Genomic DNA, 19216 nt, shown 5'->3' on the forward strand with positions numbered 1-19216 from the left:
AAGAGAACTTCTTTTGTTGCTCAGATGTGGCCTCTCTCTCCAGCCAACACAACAAGCAAACTCACCGCCCTCCCACTGTCTACGTGGGTCATGACTCCCAGTGGTGTGGACCTTCCTGGCATCATGGGACAGAAATCCTAGAATGAGCTGAGACTCAGCATCAAGGGATGGAGAACACCTTCTTGATTGAAAGGGGGAAGAGTGAAATAAGACAAAATAAAGTGTCAACAGCTGAGAGATTCCAAACAGAGCCAAGAAGTTATCCTGGAGGTTATTCTTACACATTAAATAGATATCACCTTGTTAGTTAAGATGTAATGGAGAGGCTGGAGGGAACTGCCTGAAAATGTGGAGCTGTGTTCCAGTAGCCATGTTTCTTGAAGATGATTGTATAATAATATAGCTTTCACAATGTGACTGTGTGATTATGAAAACCTTCTGTCTGATGCTTCTTTTATCTACCTTATCAACAGATGAGTAAAACACACAGATTAAAAATAAATTAAAAATAAATAATAGGGGGAACAAATGTTAAAATAGATTTAGATTGATGTGGTAGTGATCAATGAAAGGGAAGGGTAAGGGGTACAGTATGTATGAATTTTTTCTGTTGTCTTTATTTCTTTTTCTAAATTGATGCAAATGTTCTAAGAAATGATCATGATGATGAATATGCAAGTATGTGATGATATTATGAATTTATGTAGAATGGAATGATCATAATAAAAAAAAATTTTAAAGAAAAAAGAAGAAATGGCTGCTCCCACAAGATTGAAGCAAGATTAAAACATGTGCTCAGATGAGGCCTCAGTGTCTCTAAGTCTAACTCTGCAAGTGAAGTTATTGTCCTCCCCCCTAGATGGGACATGACATTCGGGGATAAAAGTCTCCCTGGCAACATGGGAGAGGACTTCCAGGGATGAATCCAGACCTGGCACCATGGGATCAACAATTCCATCCTGACCAAAAGGGGGAAAAGAAGTGTAACTAGTAAAGTATCAGTGGCAGAGAGAGTTCAAATAGAGCTGAGAGGCTACTCTGGAGGTTGTTCTTATGCAAGTTTCAGGTAGACCTTGCTACCTATCATAACGTACCAACCCCCAACCAGGACCATTCCAGTCAATCCTAAAAAAAACCTAGGGCAATATGTAAGATTCCACAAGGGTTCCAAGCACTAGAGTAACTTTCCAGCAACCTACAACCTCCAGATGGGTCCCTGGTCCAGATAAGTTCTGAAACCTAGTCCAGCCTCTCCAGAACATCAGATAGTTCCATCTCTGTACCCCATATTAGTGACAGATCCTTCCAATATCAAAATTTTAAGAATTGCCATAGCCCAAACAGCCCCAAAGAGAGATATGGAAAGATCAAAGGTGATGGTGGAATTATATATAGAAGATAGGACTTAACAAATGAATATGAATGCTGAATCATTAAATTCAGTTCTCTTTTAGTCTCCAGTACTTCTGAGCATCTAGAAGTAATAACCTAAAATTGTGAAATTGTAACCCATGTGAAAGTCTGAAATATGTCCTACAACTAATTGTGGTGCTGTGCTTGGAAATTTATAGCTTTTTTGTATATATGTTATTATTCACAAAAAAGAAGAAAAAAAGTCAATTATGATAAGATGTAATGGAGAGGCTGGAGGGAACTGCCTGAAAATGTGGAACTGTGTTCCAGTAGCCATGTTTCTTGAAGATGATTGTATAATGACATAGCTTTCACAATGTGACTGTGTGATTGTGAAAACCTTGTGTCTGATGCTCCTTTTATCTACCTTATCAACAGATGAGTAAAACACACAGAATAAAAATTTTAAAAATAGAGGGAACAAACGTTAAAATAAATTTAAATTAAAATACTAGTGATCAATGAAGGAGAGGGGTGGTGGGTTTAGTATGTATGAATTTTTTTCTGTTGTCTTTTTATTTCTTTTTCTGGATTAATGCAAATATTCTAAGAAATGACCATCGTGATGAATAAACAACTATGTGATGATATTGTGAATATTGATTATATATGTAGAATGGAATGATCATAAGTTAAGAATGTTTGCACTTATTTGCTGTTTGTTATATTTAAAAAAAAATTATTAATTAAAAAAAGGGGGAATGGGCTTGGTTCCAAGGCCTTCCCTAAAAAAATTGAAAACATGCATGCTAAACTACAGCTCAGAGTCTGCTTCTGCTTCGCAGGGACCCGACCTTCAATAAGAGGGAGAAACATTTGAAAATTTTTTTATTGATGTACCATGTACAAACAAAAATTGAACATATAAATTTCTAGCTCAATGCATTTTCACAAACTAAACGCACGATGCAACTAGCACCAGATAACAAAGCATTTCCAGTACTACACAGGCGACAATATTGTTAACAGTTACTCTTTAAAATGTCTAATACAATTTTAATGAGTTCTTTAGATAAATGCAAAAGGAAGAAATAAAGAGTAAACCATGTATTATTTCCTAAGATGGTAACCAGAGCTCAAGAAACGGCTGGAATTTAAGTAAAATATTTATACTATTGTCTATGGTATACTATTGTCCTCAGTGTTTATTTACAGTGCTTGCAATTTACTTTTGAATGATTCTCATAAATAGGAAGAACTATAAAATAATTCATATATATGGAAAAGTAGCATGAGTTCCTCCATATTAGCTGTGAGAGATTCTCCTGGGGTCTTCTGTAGAAAAGCAGATCTCCAAGCATCAGTCTGGACCTTCTCTGTATGTTTCTTTCTGATTTTCTCACCCATCTTTTATCCCTGGGCTATTTCCCTCCCCTAGTGTCAGAAATAGAGTCCAAGAAACCCCCTTTGAGGTTCTCTTCTCAAAGAACGTATACAGAGTCAACTTTTCATTTCTGGGAAACTAGAAAGTAGGAATACAAGGAGGATTGAGGGAAGGTAGTGTGACAGGAAGGACAAGAGAGCAGCTGAAAAAAGAGACTCTGAAGATCTGGGGACTTTCTTGTATCCCATCCCCACAGTACACCCAAACATACACACAATCACACTTACACACTCATAAACTCAGGTTCACTCTCTGTACCTCAGGGATAATACACCTTTTCTGAACACTCTGGACATTTGTTATCCCAACTGGATGGAGGACAGGAGACTCAAATACCTTGTGAAGAGAAGCCATCCCCACCAAAATGGCACCAAACAAAGCCAGTGAAAGAGGCACTTCCCTTTGAACCAAGGACTCGTGGATCCATCATCTCCGTTGCAAACACAACCCAGAAAGCAAGCAAGAACTCTAAATTTTGTGAGCTTCAGTTCGGAAGAGTTTTCTATTCGAATTAAGAACTGGAAGAAAAATAATTGAGTTAGGTAAAAGGGAAAGTTTGAAATATTCAAGAACATTTAGGGAGACTTCCTAAAAGATAAAGAGTGAGGGCTAAAATTAAGAACTCAAATGGGCCAGATATAAGGCATGAGCTTTGGAGTGACTGCAGAACTAGAAGTGGAGTTTCCTTCAAGAATGGAATCCACAGGCATGAGAGCAGTAAAGAGAAAGAGAAGTCAATATCCTGAGATCAGATGTAAGTTCTTGGGCTGAACTGTGTGAGGTATGGAGCCACAGAAGACAGTATCCAAAAACAGAGTCTGGCTAGTGTAGATGTCAAGGCTTAGTAAGGAGCTACTAATAGTTAACATCTATTGAGTTGCATCATAAATTAGGTGGTATAGTAAATGCAAGTGTTATATCATTTAATACACACCACAAACCTATGAGAAAGATATATTTTTTCCCACAATTTTCTGATAAGGGAACCAAGACTCAGGGAGATTAAGTAACTTGCCCAGGTTGGACAATGGTCAGTGGTGGAGCCAGGATTTGAACCTAGAATCTAGCTTTATCACCCTTGCACTAAACCTCTGCATCTTGCTTCCCCAGAGGTGGATGTACCATGAAGCTAGTCAAACAAGTTCCAGGTCCTTCACTTGCTTTGGACCCTCTAAGATCCTCTAAGACCTAATTTTGTAATTTATAATCTTGTACTATTTTTTGTAGAGCACTCTTCATTTGCATAAGCTTTGGATCCCACAGAACCTTGTCCTACCTTGCTCTGAGACATTGTAGGACGGCACAGGCAACTGAGTAATTTTTTCTCTTTTGATAAGTTCTGCAGGGGTGGGGAGATAGGTGGAGACAGCCTTTCCAACCTTGTTCATGTAATGGCACACATCTGAAATGTTTTTATGTAAGGCAGCCTGGAGTAACAGGAGGAAGAAGTTCACAGCTGGCGGTGACCACCCCAAGCCCCACCAAATTGCTAAAAGGATCAATATCTAGGCACACTTCTAATTTATTTGAGCCCCATTGACTGAGGTACAGTCATGAAAAAAGGCTACACCAACCCATTTTTTCGGGTACAGTTATTTTTACACTAGCAGAGCTACTGATGAGCAAAAGTTAATACCACATCCTAGGGGCCCAAATTTGATGCCAGTTATATTCAATGCATGTGAGATTGCCAAGACTGGAAAAATAACACTGAGATTAGCACTTAAGTTTTTTTTAATACATTTATTATTTATTGAATTATTATTTTTTAAGTTGGGTAATGGGATACTCTTAAGTTTGAAAGTCAGAAGGAATTCTGTGAAAGCTGAAAAGATGATCTATAGATGTTTTCCTTTTGCTCCAACTGAGTTTTGTGTTAGCATATTTCCCCCTAAAGGAGCAACACCTACCTTGGAAGTATTTCAAAGATTTTTGTGCTTGTTTTCCATATTCCACACAAGTATTCTGTGGATTTACTATCCCTTTTTTTTAAGAATTACAAAATGGAGCTTCCAGGAGATTGGAAGAACTAGCAAACTTCATCAGACACCATGCAGTAAGTCTTTTTCTGTGTTCTAACATAATTGTCATGACAAATAAGTATTCTCTACAGTTTTTTGAGAAAAGGAAACTGAGGCCCCCAAGAGATGAAATAACTTGTGCAAGTCACTGCTGCTCTTTTGGTTTTAATTTTATATATATATAAAATATAAAACTTGACATTTTATCTACTTTAACATTTGTGCCATTAAATCACATTCATAATGTTGTACAACCATCACCACTTTGTAACTTGTGCAAGTTGAAACAATTGTGCAAGATGAAGCAAGTGTTTAAACCAAAGACTGTCATTTCAAAGCCTAAGCACTAACTTCCAATTTCTCCCAGGATCACTTTTTTTGCAAATGTAGAGCTTCTGTCAATACCATAATTAAGACAGGAAAAACGTTCTTTTTCTTATTCCAGAGATGGTGTGTCTGCAGCTTCAATGTGGCATACGAGTATGTCAAACCTTTCTGAGTACCTGCAATGCACAGAAAACTTCTGCAGGAAGATGTGCAACCTCCAGGCATATGCCCGCAGGATGCAAGGTAGTTTTTCAGCCTGTAAGAGACACACTTGGGGAAGAATAATTAAATATATGCCCAAAGGTTTATGTACACACGGTGTTCATCACAGTGTCGTTTATAATAGCTACAAATTGGAAACAATCTAAATGTCCCAGAGTAGGCAAATGAGTCAATAAATTAGAAACATTCATGTAATGAAATATTACTCCCATTAACAATCATATTTTCCATGCCAGTTACAGTCAGTGCATGATCCAGTGCATGATTCCTGGTTGTTGGAAGAATAAAAAGCAGCTATAAAGAACATTACTAGGGCACTGGGAAATTTTGAATGTGAACTTATCAGAAAATATCATTCTAACATTGTATTGACTGAATTGGGGATATAATGCAATTAACAAGATGAGTTTATTAGAAGATAAATGCTCATATATTTAGGGATTTAAAAAGTCATATTTTCAAGAAATATTTAGTGATATGAAGGAAGCTCACAATGTAATATTAAATGATATTCTTTTATAATTTTGTTTAAAATGCATATATAGAAAACACAAAAACATGAGAAAGATACACACCAAACATAGGCATTTATCTCTGTGTAATGAGTTTATACGTGATTTTTATTTTCTCCCTTACGTATTTCAGCATTCTCCCATTTTTCTAATGTAGCCTATTTATTATTCTATTTCCACCCCCCTAAGGTGGAACACAGAAGGAGAAATCCAAGAGTATGAAAGAGTCAGTTGGGCATATTCTTGAGTTAAGTTATTTTAAGAGGGCCACATAATATAATCCAAGGTAAGAAAAGAAACCAATGATCTCTAAGCAAAATAGTTTGAAGTCCTGCCATTGGGGGAGAGTGGTATTAGAGTGGGAAGTTAGAAGCAGATGTCATAAAGATTCAGTAGGTTTTAGTGGTAAACTAGCTTTCAGTGCAAGATACGTGTAGTATTTTCAGAGTACTCTAGGAAAAACAAATAAAAAACAATATAAACCACCCAAAATCATGATGTTCTCCTTCTAGCTAGTGGTGAGGAGGTGGAGAAGGAAATGGCTACTGGAAAATTTGGAAAATTTCTCCTTCTAGCTAGTGATGAGGAGGTGGAGAAGGAAATGGCTATGATTCTGCATTCTATTTTGGTAGGGTCCACTGAACAACAAGCTGCTTGGGATTTGCTGTGTCCTGGGGAAATTTTCCACCTAAGAAAGGATGGAAAATGAGGATTTGGGGAGAAGGGATGGAGTTGAAAGAATTAACAAGACTATAGGATAGCTTGAGGAATGGCTGCCGACCTCACATGGGACATATTCAAGGAAATGGCAATGTAAATGGTCAAAAACAGTGAAACCCTGGCTCCTGAGCAGTGCAAGGGAATGAATTTGTCAAACATGGGATTGCATACCCCAGTTTTTCATCTCTGCCATCCCTATCACCGCATCTGCTTGGAGTTTACATCTAAAAACCATTAAATTTTTTTTGCAACTTTTTCATGGTTGTTTATGAGAACTCAGAATAGTATATATAGCATGGATTCAACCTTCCTCACACACCCCAATCAGTAGCAGGCCCAGTGTGTACAACGGAACAGCAAAGAGATCCATTCAAAATGACTTTGAGTTAAAAAATACGGCTGTTTTCCTCGACTGTATCAACCCTTTGTGAAAGAAAAGAAGCTATCACAGGGTTTACACTACAAGCATATGTAATGCACACTAAATACAAAATGCATTTTATAATCACAAAATCATCAACTTTTTATCTTATAATCACAAAAAAAATCAACTTTTTATTTGGTAATTGAGGGGGAATGTTCCAAATATGTTTGAGGTTTGCTATTTACAATTTGGTTGTCTCAGCTTTTTGAGGTGAGAAATCAGGAAATAAAATTTACCTAACAAAAGATCAAATGGGAAGTAAACTGAGGCACAAAACTCATCTAAAGATGTGTTTGGTTCTTCTCTTCTGCAGTTTTCTGATTCTAATTATATGTAATGCCAGGGTGAAAATGCAAATGGTGAATACAAAAAACAGAAGAAGACATTATCAGGGATCATATGTCTAGTTTAGATACGCTCCCCTGCCTTTGAGAGTATAAGATTGAAAGTTATAAGGTTGCAAGATAAATCAGATTTAGATTCATGAGAAGTGGGAAAGGGCAAAGAAAATGAACCCTAAAATAAACCCAGTAACTTATTGATGTTCTTTGACCTTATATGCTAATTAACAGGTTCAATTAATTTCTCCCCAAATTCTCCTCCAATTTATAGGCAAAATCTATAATAAACTATTTTTTTTTCCTGAGATTCTTAAGTCAAGTCTGGTGGCTAAATCCCATCAATCAGTTAACACACACACAGACACACATAATTTAGTACAACAAAGAATGATACTTTAACAACCACAACAAAATAAATTTAAAAAATAAAATAAAATAAATCCACCCATTTTCTTGTCTGCCCTATGGTACTGACTTATCTGAGTGGCAGGAAGAAGTAAAAGGTCTCCCTCTGAAATTGCAGACACACTACAATGTAAGCACGGTAGAATTCCTAAACAACTGCAGAACAGACCACAGAGAAAGGGCAGCAGGAATGTGGGCTGTGAACAGGAGGTGATCTGAGACCAGTCAACAGGAGCTCTGCTCAGATACCCTCTTCCTCACAAACCCTGGCATGCTGAGATAGGAAAGCAGGCTTGCTTTGGCCTTCCAAGGATTAAAAGCTGTCTGCTTGGGTGTTGAAAATAGATGGTAATTAATATTTTAAAACTGTAACTTATGTGTGAGACCAAGCAAAAAAATATTTGGTACAAAATTGATACTTTAACTAGTGCAGTTCCTAATATAACTTATGTGGACAGTTTAATTGAACACCATAAGTACATGGAACCTTGAGCAGGGCATGAGATTTTGTAGGTTTGTCCAGAGTGATGCCTCAATAAATCCCAGAAGGATTTGAACAGTGAATAAAAAAAGTATTTGCAAAGTCTCTTTGGGGGAATGGTGAGAAAGGGAGAAAATTTAACTTCCCCAAGTGGAGAATCGATATTCTCATAAGCAGTGGGGGCAACCAAAGCAATAGGCTGAGACCCCAATCTTGGGGTTTGTTCATATGCAACTTAACCCCGCAAAGGATAGGCTAAGCCTACTTAAACTTAGGCCTAAGAGTCACTCCCAAGAGAACCTCTTTTGTTGCTCAGAAGTGGCCTCTCTCAGCCAACACAACAAGCAAACACACTACCCTCCCCCTGTCTACGTGGGACATGACTCCCAGGGGTGTGGACCTTCCTGGAAACATGGGACAGAAATCCTAGAATGAGCTGGGACTCAGCACCAAAGGATTGAGAAAACCTTCTTGACCGAAAGGGGGAAGAAAGAAATAAGACAAAATAAAGTGTCAATGACTGAAAGATTCCAAACAGAGTTGAGAGGTTTTCCTGGAGATTATTCTTACACATTAAATAGATATCACATTTGGAATGCTAGTGATCAATGAAAGGGAGGGGTAAAGGGTATGGTATGCATGCATTTTTTTCTGTTTTCTTTTTATTTCTTTTTCTAAATAGATGCAAATGTTCCAAGAAATGATCATGACGATGAATATGCAACTATGTGATGATATTGTGAATTACTGATTATATATATAGAATGGAACGATCAAAAGTTAAGAATGTTTGTGTTTGTTTGGTGTTTTTTGGTATTTTAAACAAAATTTTAAATTAATAAAAAAACAGTTATCACCTTTTTAATTAAGGTGTAACAGAAAGGCTGAGGAAGCTGCCTGAAAATGTAGAGCTGTGTTTCAGTAGCCATGTTTCTTGAACATGATTGTATAATGATTTAGCTTTTGCAACATGACTATGTGATTGTGACAACCTTGTATCTGATGCTTCTTTTAATCTACCTTATCAACAGATGAGTAAAACATATGGATTAAAAATAAATAAATAATAGGGGGAACAAATGTTAAAATAAATTTAGTAGATTAAAATGCTAGTGATCAATGAAAGGGAAGGGTAAGGGGTAGGGTATATATGAATTTTTTCTGTTTTCTTTTTATTTCTTTTTCTGAATTGATGCAAATGTTCTAAGAAATGATCATGATGATGAATATGCAACTATATGATGATACTGTGAATTACTGATTATGTTGATGAATGTGTTAGTTAGATTCAGTTGTCAACTTGGCCAGGTGAGCATACCTAGTTTTGTTGCTGTGGACATAAGCCAATGGTACGTGAACCTCATCTGTTGCTAATTACATCTCCAGTCAGGTAGGAGGCGTGTCTGCTGCAATGAGTGACGTTTGACTTAATTGGCTGGTGCTTAAATGAGAGAACGCAATGTAGCACAGCCTAAGCAGCTTGGCATTCCTCATCTCAGCACTTGCAGCTCAGCCCAGGCCTTTGAAGATGCAGAAAGAAGTCACCCCAGGGAAAGTTGTTGGAACCCAGGGGCCTGGAGAGAAGACCAGCGAGACCATCCTGTGCCTTCCACGTAAGAAAGAACCTCAGTGGAAAGTTAGCTGCCTTTCCTCTGAAGAAATAACAAAAAAATCCCCTTTTATTTAAAACCAATCCATCTCTGGTGTGCTGCATTCTGGCAGCTAGGAAACTAGAACAAGGCCCAACCTAGGACACATCAGACAAATACTTTTAAACTGTGGTTCTAGGGTGGGCCACAGTGTCTCAGCAGGCAGAGTTCTCGCCTGCCATGCCAGAGACCCAGGTTCGATTCCTGGTGCCTGCCCATGCAAAAAGAAAAAAAAAAAAAAGTGATCCTAAATATGCTCATAGAACTAAAGGAAAACAAGAACAAAGAACTGAACAAAATCAGGAAACTAATAGACGATACTTTTTATCAATAGAAAAATGAAAATTATGAAAAGGAACCAAACAGAGCTGAAGACCACAATAACAGAAATTTAAAACTCCCTAGAGGGTTCAACAGCAGACTGAAACTAGCAGAAGAAAGAATCAGTGAACTTGAAGGTAAGACAATTGAAATAATCCAGTCTGAGAAAAATGAAGAAAGAATAAAGTGAACAGATCCTGGGGAACCTGGCGAATATCTTCAAGCAAACCAGTATATGTATTATGGGAGTCCTAGAGGAAAAGAAAGAAAGAAAAGGGTAGAGAAAATATTCAAACAAATAATGGCTTCCCTAATTTTATGAAAGACAAGAATATATATATCCAAAACACTCGATGAACCCCAAATAGGATCAACCCACACCACAGTATATTACACTCAAACTGTAACTGTCAAAATGCCAAAGATAGAGAAATCTGAAAGCCACAAGGAAGAAGCAACATGTTACATACAAGGGCACCTCAGTAAGATTAAGTGTTAATTTAACATTGGAAACCATGGAGGCATGGTGGCAGTGGGATGACATATTTAAAGTGCTAAAAGCAAAAACTGTCAACCAAGAATTATATATCTGGCAAACTTCTTTCAAAAATTAGGGCAACACCCTCCCCCTCTGTGCGTGGGACATGACTCCCAGGGATGTGGACCTTCCTGGCAACATGGGACAGAGATCCTGGAATGAGCTGAGACTCAGCATCAAGGGACTGAGAAAAACCCTAGAATGAGCTGAGAATTAACATCAAGGGATTGAGAGAACCTTCTCAACCAAAGGGGGAAGAGTGAAATGAGACTAGTCAATGGCTGAGAGATTCCAAACAGAGTTGAGAGGTTATCCTGGAGGTTATTCTTATGCGTTAAGTAGATATCACCTTGTTGTTCAAGATGTAGCGGAAAGGCTGGAGGGAACTGCCTGAAAATGTGGAGCTGTGTTCCAGTAGCCATGTTTCTTGAGGATGATTGAACAACGATATAGCTTTCACAATGAGACTCTGTGAATGTGAAAACCTTGTGTCTGATGCTCTTTTTAGCTACTATATCAACAGAAGAGTAGAACATATGGAATAAAAATAAATAATAGGGGGAACAAATGTTAAAATAAATTTAGTTTGAAATGCTAGTGGTAAATGAAAGCGAGGGGTAAGGGGTATGGTATGTATAGTCTTTTTTTCTCTATTATTTTATTTCTTTTTCTAAATCAATGCAAATGTACTAAGAAATGATGAATATGCAACTATGTGATGATATTAAGAATTACTGATTGTATATGTAGAATGGAATGATATCTTAATGTTTTGTTTGTTAATTTTTTTAATTAATAAAAAATATTTTAAAAATTAAAAAAGCATAAGAGAAAAAAATAAAATAAATTAGGGTGACAATGGATGGATGTAGTTGAAGGATAGATTGACTGAGAAGTAGAATCGTGAACTGTGGTGTATGCATACAATGGAATGTTGTATGGCTACAGAAAGGAACAAAATCATGAGACATGCAATGAGGTGAATGAACCTTGTAGACATTATGTAATACAAAATAAGCCAGAAGCAAAAGAACATACATTGTATAGTCTCTTAGAAAATACTTGTAAGAAAATTGGGTCCTAGACTGTAAGATCTTACAGCAGTCAAATATAGTCTGGAGCTGTAAATGTTATCTGTATTTTGAGATGTTGTGCTATATATGTATAGCCTGGTATCTCCTTGGAACTTGGGCTACCTGTATGACACTTAAGACTCAGAGATGGAGTTCTTCAGCTTTGAAAGTCAGTATTGCTACATACAACAACTGTTAAAGAAACTAAAAAGAAATCAGCCTTCAATTAGAGATAAGAATGAAGCTGATCAGGTTGGGACTAAGGTAAACCCAAATACAGGGTTAAGGAAGACATTGTCTGTATTTTAGAACTTCACTTATTCTGTGAGATCAAAGAAAGAGAGGTTTATCTTGTCCAGAACCCAAATTGTTTCTAGCACATAATGTAAGTTAACTGTCTAGACAGCTCATTTAAACAAATCAAACCCATGAGTACTGAAAGGAAATGAGGGCTTGTAATTCTGTTTAGCTTAAGGTAATACCTGATACACATCCCAAAGTATATTGAATAGATAATTTAAAAGTATTGGCAAAGTCCCTTGAGGGACAGGAGAAAGAATATGGAACTATTAAACTTTACCACTCGGGAAACACTTGCTACTATCTCAAAAACTAGGGACTGTGAAGTCAATAGGCCAAGTCCTTGATCTTGAGGTTTGCTCTTGTGAAGCTTATGTATACAGTGGAGAAGCTAAGCCTACCTATAGGTAAGCCTAAAAGTTACTTTCAGAAAGCCTCTTCAGTTGCTCCTGTGTGGCCTCTCCCTCTCTAAGCCCAACTCTTCAAGGAAAATCTTAACCCTTCTCCCTACGTGGGACGTGATATCCAGGGGTGAAAGTCTCACTTGCAACATGGGACATGACATTCCATCAGGGATGAGCTTGGCCCTGGTACCTTGGGTTTAACAACACCTTCATGACCAAAAGGGGGAAATGAAATGTAACAAAATAAGGTATCAGTGGCTAAGAAAGTTCAAATAGAGTTGAGAGGCTACTCTGGAGGCTACTCTTATGCAAGCTTCAATTAGATATTGCTAATTACCATGGTCTGCAAAATCCCAATGAAAACCATTCCTATTAACCCTAAAGAGCACCTAGTACTCTATCTGAGATTCTACAAAAGTTTCACATACTAAAATTACTTTCCAGAAACCTACAACCTCCAGATGGCTCCTGAAAACCAGAGCAGCTAGCCTCTCCAAGAACAATTAACTAGTTCCATCTGCCTCTTCCATATTATCAACAGTGCTTTCCAACAATAAAAAGTTAGAATGGACAGAGTACAAATACCCTAAATATCAGGAGAAGGATCATAGGAGAAGGAGGAGTTATAAAACAGAGAAAATAGGATTTAACAAATGAGTCTGACAGTTGAATCATTACATTGATATTTTAGTCTCCAGTGTTTTGGAGCAGCTAGAAGGAAAAAACTAAACTTTGTGGAGCAGTAACCCATACCAAACTTTGAAATCTATTCTACAACTACTTGTTACAGTGTACTCTGAAATTTCTTGCTTTTTGGTATGTTTGTTGTAATTCACATTAGCGAAATGTTTTTTTTTTTTAAAACGAAGGTGACCACCAAATCTGTGGTCAGTTTTTGACCAAGGCCCCCAAATCCACTGAACTGGGACAAAATAGTCTTTTCAAAAAATGGGCTTGGGAGAACTGGATATCAAACAATGGCCAAAAGAATGAAAGCAGACCCTTATCTTATACCCTATACAAAAATTAACTCAAAGTGGTTCAAGCACCCAAATATAAGAATTAGCACCATAAAACTTCTAGAAGAAAATGTAGGGAAACATCTTCAAAACTTAGTAATAGGAGGTAGCTTCCTAAATTTTACACCCAAAGCACAAGCAATAAAAGAAAAAAATAGATAAATGGCAACTCCTCAAAATCAAATGGTGAATAAAAAATTATCTGCAAAGTCTCCTTTGGGGAATTGTGAGAAGGGGAAAATTCAACTTTCCCAAGTAGAATTATTGATATTCTCACAAGCAGTGTGGACAACCAAAGCTATAGGCTGAGCCCCCAGTCTTGGGGTTTGTTCATATGAAAGTTAACCCCACAAAGGATAGGTCAAGCCTACTTAAAATTAGGCCTAAGAGTCACCTTCAAGAGAACCTCATTTGTTGCTCAGATGTGGCCTCTCTCTCCAGCCAACACAACAAGCAAACTCACCACCCTCTCCCTCTCTGTGTGGGACATGACTCCCAGGGGTGTGGACCTTCCTGGCAACATGGGACAGAAATCCTAGAATGAGCTGAGACTTAGCATCAAGGGATTGAGAAAACCTTCTCGACCAAAAGGGGGAAGACTGAAATGAGACAAAATAAAGTGTCAATGGCTGAGAGATTCCAGAGTCAAGAGGTTATCCTGGAGGTTATTCTTATGCATTAAATAGATATCACTTTGTTAGTCAAGATGTAATGGAGAGGCTGGAGGGAATTGCCTGAAAATGTAGTGATTCAGTAGCCATGTTTCTTGAAGATGATTGAATAATAATATAGCTGTCACACTGTGACTGTGTGATTGTGCAAACCTTGTGTTTGATGCTCCTTTTATCTACCTTATCAACAGATGAGTAAAATATATGGGATAAAAATATATAATAGGAGGAACAAATGTTAAAATAAATTTAGATTGAAATGTTAGTGATCAATGAAAGGGAGGGGTAAGGGGCATGGTATGTATAAATTTTTTTTCTGTTTTCTTTTTATTTCTTTTTCTGAAGAGGTACAAATGTTCCAGGAAATGATCATTACAATGAATATGCAACTATGTGATGATATTGTGAATTACTGATTATATATGTGGAACGGAATGATCAAGAGTTAAGAATGTTTGTGTTTGTTGGGTGTTTCTTGGAATTAAAAAAAATTTTTAATTAATAAAAAAAAATCAAATGCTTCTGGGACAGAAATCCTATAATGAGCAGGGACTCAGTATCAAGGGATTGAGAAAACCTTCTCCACCAGAAGGGGAAAGAGCAATATGAGACAAAATATAGTGTCTATGGCTGAGAAATTCCAAACAGAGTCAAGAGGTTGTCCTGGAGGTTATTCTTATGCATAATATAGATATCACCTTTTTAGTTAAGGTATAGAGGAGAGGCTGGAAGGAACTGCCTGAAAATGTAGAGCTGTGTTCCAGTAGCTATGTTGCTTAAAGATGATTGTATAATAATTTAGCTTTTGCAATGTGACTGTGTGATTGTGAAAACCTTGTGTCTGATGTTCCTTTTATCTACCTTATCAATAGATGAGTAAAACGTATGGATTAAAAATAAATAAATAATAGGAGGAACAAATGTCAAAATAAATTTGGTGATTGAAATGCTAGTGATCAATGAAAGGGAGGGGTAAGGGGTATGGTATGTATGAATTTTTTTTTCTGTTTTCTTTTTATTTCTTTCTCTGAATTGATGTAAATGTTCTAAGAAATTATCATGATGATAAATATATAACTGTGTGATGATATTGTGAGTTATTGAATATATAACAAGAACGGAATGATCATATGGCAAGATTGTGTTTGTATGTGGCTATGTTTCATAAATAAAAAACAACTTTAGAAATTAAAAAATAAATAAATAATAGGGGGAACAAATGTTAAAATAAATTTAGTAGATTGAAATGCTAGTGATCAATAAAAGGGAGGGGTAAGGGTTATGGTATGTATGAATTTTTTTTCTGTTTTCTTTTTATTTCTTTTTCTGAACTGATGTAAATGTTCTAAAAAATGACCGTAATGATGAATATACAACTGTGTGATGATATTGTGAGTTACTGATTATACATATGTAGAATGAATGATCATATGTAAGGATGTTTCTGTTTGTATGTTGGCATGTTTAATAAATAAAATTTTTAAAAAATCAAATGCTTCTGCACCTCAAAAGACTTCATCAAAAAGGTGAAGAGGTGCACTTCCCCAAACAAACAAACAAAAGAAACCAACAAAAACAAACAAACAAAAAATTCAACAAATGGTGTGGCAATAATAGCATACTCACATAGAAAAAAAATGAAATGTGACTCTGTCGTACTGTATCCAAAAAAAAAAAGGTGAAGGGGCAGCCAACTCAATGGGAGAAAATATTTGAAATCACTAGACAAAGGTTTCATATCCTGTACAATAAAGAAATCATACAACTCAACAACAACAAAAAACAAACAACCCAATTATAAAATCAGCTCAAGATATGAATAGGTATTTTTCTGAAGAGCAAATACAGATAGCTCAAAAACACATGAAGAGATGCTCATTTTCATTAGCTATAAAGGAAATGCAGATCAAGACTACAATATGATACCACCTCATACCTATAAGAATAGCTGCTATTAAACAAACTATAGGAAACTATAAATGTTGGAGAGGATGTAGAGAAATTGGGACACTTATACACTGTTGGTGGGAATGTATAATGGTACAGCTGCTATGGAAGACAGTTTGTCGATTCCTTAGAAAACTAAATATCGAGTTACCCAGCAATGGCACTACTTGTTATATACCCAGAAGAACTGAAAGCAGTGACACAAACAAACATTTGCACACTGATGTTCATGGCAGCATTATTCACAATCGTCAAAAGATGGAAACAATCCAAATGCCCATCAACAGACTAGAGGAATAAAAAAAAAAATGAGGGTGAAATTAAGACATTCCCAGATAAATAAAAACTGAGGAACTCTTTGCATCATTAGAATAGCATTGCCAGAGGACCCAGGTTCGATTCCTGGTGCCTGCCCATGTAAAGAAAAAAAAAAGAGATGCAAAAGAAAGTTCTGCAGTTTGAAAGGAAAAGACATTAGACAATAGATTGAAACCAAATGAAGAAATAAAGCTCTTCAGTGAGGGTAGTGACAGATAAATATAAATGCTAGTACTACTGAATTTTTGGTTTGTAACTCTACTTTTTACTTCCTCTAGGATCTTAAAGGGAAATGTACAAAATATAATAACCCAGTGGTTTTGAACATGTAATGTATAAACATATACTTAAGGACAAGAATCACACAAAGGTGGGGGGATGGAGAGGTATAGGAACTAGTGTATACAATTGAAGTTGAGTTGATATCGAAGCAAACACGATTGTTACAGATTCTATTTGTAGTGACTAAAAATAAAATATTTGAGAAACCTCGCCCAGAGTCAGGCGTGTAACCAGCCGGAGCGGCGGCGGTATCGGCAGTACAGCCGTGGCGCCGGGAGCAGCGACCCGGAGGGAGCGCGAGGCGCAAGGAGACACTGGCTGCGCGAACCGATGACAGCGCGAGAGGTACTAGATTTTGACAACAACTTCACACCATGCGTGAGTATAAGCTAGTCGTTCTTGGCTCAGGAGGTGTTGGAAAGTCTGCTCTGACCGTGCAGTTTGTTCAAGGAATTTTTGTTGAAAAATATGATCCTACAATAGAAGATTCTTATAGAAAGCAAGTTGAAGTAGATGCACAACAGTGTATGCTCGAAATCTTGGATACTGCAGGAACGGAGCAATTTACAGCAATGAGGGATTTGTACATGAAAAATGGACAAGGCTTTGCATTAGTTTATTCCATCACAGCACAGTCCACATTTAATGATTTACAAGATCTGAGAGAACAGATTCTTCGAGTAAAAGACACTGATGATGTTCCAATGATTCTGGTTGGTAATAAGTGTGACTTGGAGGACGAAAGAGTTGTAGGAAAGGAGCAAGGTCAAAATCTAGCAAGACAGTGGAACAACTGTGCATTCTTAGAATCTTCTGCAAAATCAAAAATTAATGTTAATGAGATCTTTTATGACCTAGTACGGCAAATTAACAGAAAAACTCCAGTGCCTGGGAAGGCCTGCAAAAAGACATCATGTCAGCTGCTTTAATATACCAAATGCACTGTAGCTCTGACCCAGGTCTGAAGAACTGTTGCCCAATTCAACAGTGCCAGCATTCCAATTTTGTTAGACCTACCAACATCTTAAATGGACTTTCCTGTGGTGGTACCCTTTAAGAGGCGGATGAAAGCTACTACATCAGTTTGCACATTCTAAATGCTTTCCAGTATCACAAGAGAGATTTTTACTTATATAATAGCCCTAGAGTATACAGCTGGTAAAACCAGAGGCTACATCCAGTATTACTGCTTATTAAGAGACATTCTTCATCCACCAATGTTGTACATGTATGAAAATGGTATACTGTATACTTTAACACACCCCATAAACTTTGTATTGGAGAGTACAATAACGTAAATCCTAAAAGCACCACTATTTTAGCTTAATAAAAGAAAGTCCAAAGAGCTTCTATGTAGACTACTCCAGATAACTTCACTTCTTCGATACTTGTAGCTTATTGTAATTTTTAAGAAATTCAAGGTCATTATCATTGTATTGCAAAAAATAAGCGCTTTTGATTAATGAGCTATGTAGTTTTTTTAATTTTTGAAAAACCTGTGGAGACAGTGATCTTGTCTTTAAAATATGATAGTCCTTTCAGTAAAATGTCTTAGATTAAAAACACTGCCTTTAATATCTGTTGGGAAGGAAATGTCCAGACTTTTCAAATCTCTTATTATGTTTCCTTTTTTGTTTACATAGGGAACAATGTTTATAGTTGTGTGTACAGTGGGGGTCTACAACAAGTAGTGTATATTTTCAAACAATTTTTTAATGATTTAACAATTTTTTTGTAAATCATTTTCAGGCTTCTGCAGCTGTAGATTCTCACTGTGAATCCCTTGCTTGCTCATGCATAAGTGTATTTGCAATACCAAATATACAGGTTTAGTATTTTTGCCTGTTAGTGATTGTTTCACATGTGTAACGTTTTGGTTGAGATGTTAAATGGTGGATGAGTACTGTGGATGTGGGAAGTAATTTTAATCATGTGTAATTGGTCACAAGGCCTAATTTGCAGTAACTATTGCTGTTTTATTTAACAATGCCTTGTTGCTTTGTATGCATTAATGTTTGGGTGTAAAGATTGTTCGTCTATCCAACAGGGAGCCACAGTATTTAAATTGAACAACCTAATGTTACAACTACTTTGAGGTGGCCAAATGTAAACTAAAAGCCTTAATTAAAGTGGTGCAATTTTGTATAACTTAGCATCAGTAGTTCAATAAATTTGGATTGCCATGCAAAAAAAAAAAAAAAAAAAAAAATATTTGAGAATAAGCAAGCTTATAGAGACAGAAATTAGAATGCAATTTACCAGGGATGAAGGCAGGGGGGATAGGAAGTTAATACATAGTGGGTATAGGGTTCCTGTTTGGGCAGATGGGAAAGTTTTAGCATTGGAAGGCAGTGAGGGTACTGTAATACAGCAAATGTGATTAACCTCACCAGATGGTGTGCATGGGAATGGCTGAGAAGGGAAAATTCATGTGGTATGTATAT

At 36.7% G+C, this 19216-nt stretch overlaps 1 pseudogene; it reads left to right on the forward strand.

The window, feature by feature from the left end:
* Positions 1-16981: 16981 nt before the first annotated feature.
* On the forward strand, positions 16982-17733 carry LOC143669547 (ras-related protein Rap-1b pseudogene; annotated as a pseudogene).
* The last annotated feature ends 1483 nt before the right edge of the window (positions 17734-19216 follow it).

This window comes from Tamandua tetradactyla, chromosome 26, assembly GCF_023851605.1.
Source record: "Tamandua tetradactyla isolate mTamTet1 chromosome 26, mTamTet1.pri, whole genome shotgun sequence".
NCBI classification, from domain to species: domain Eukaryota; kingdom Metazoa; phylum Chordata; class Mammalia; order Pilosa; family Myrmecophagidae; genus Tamandua; species Tamandua tetradactyla.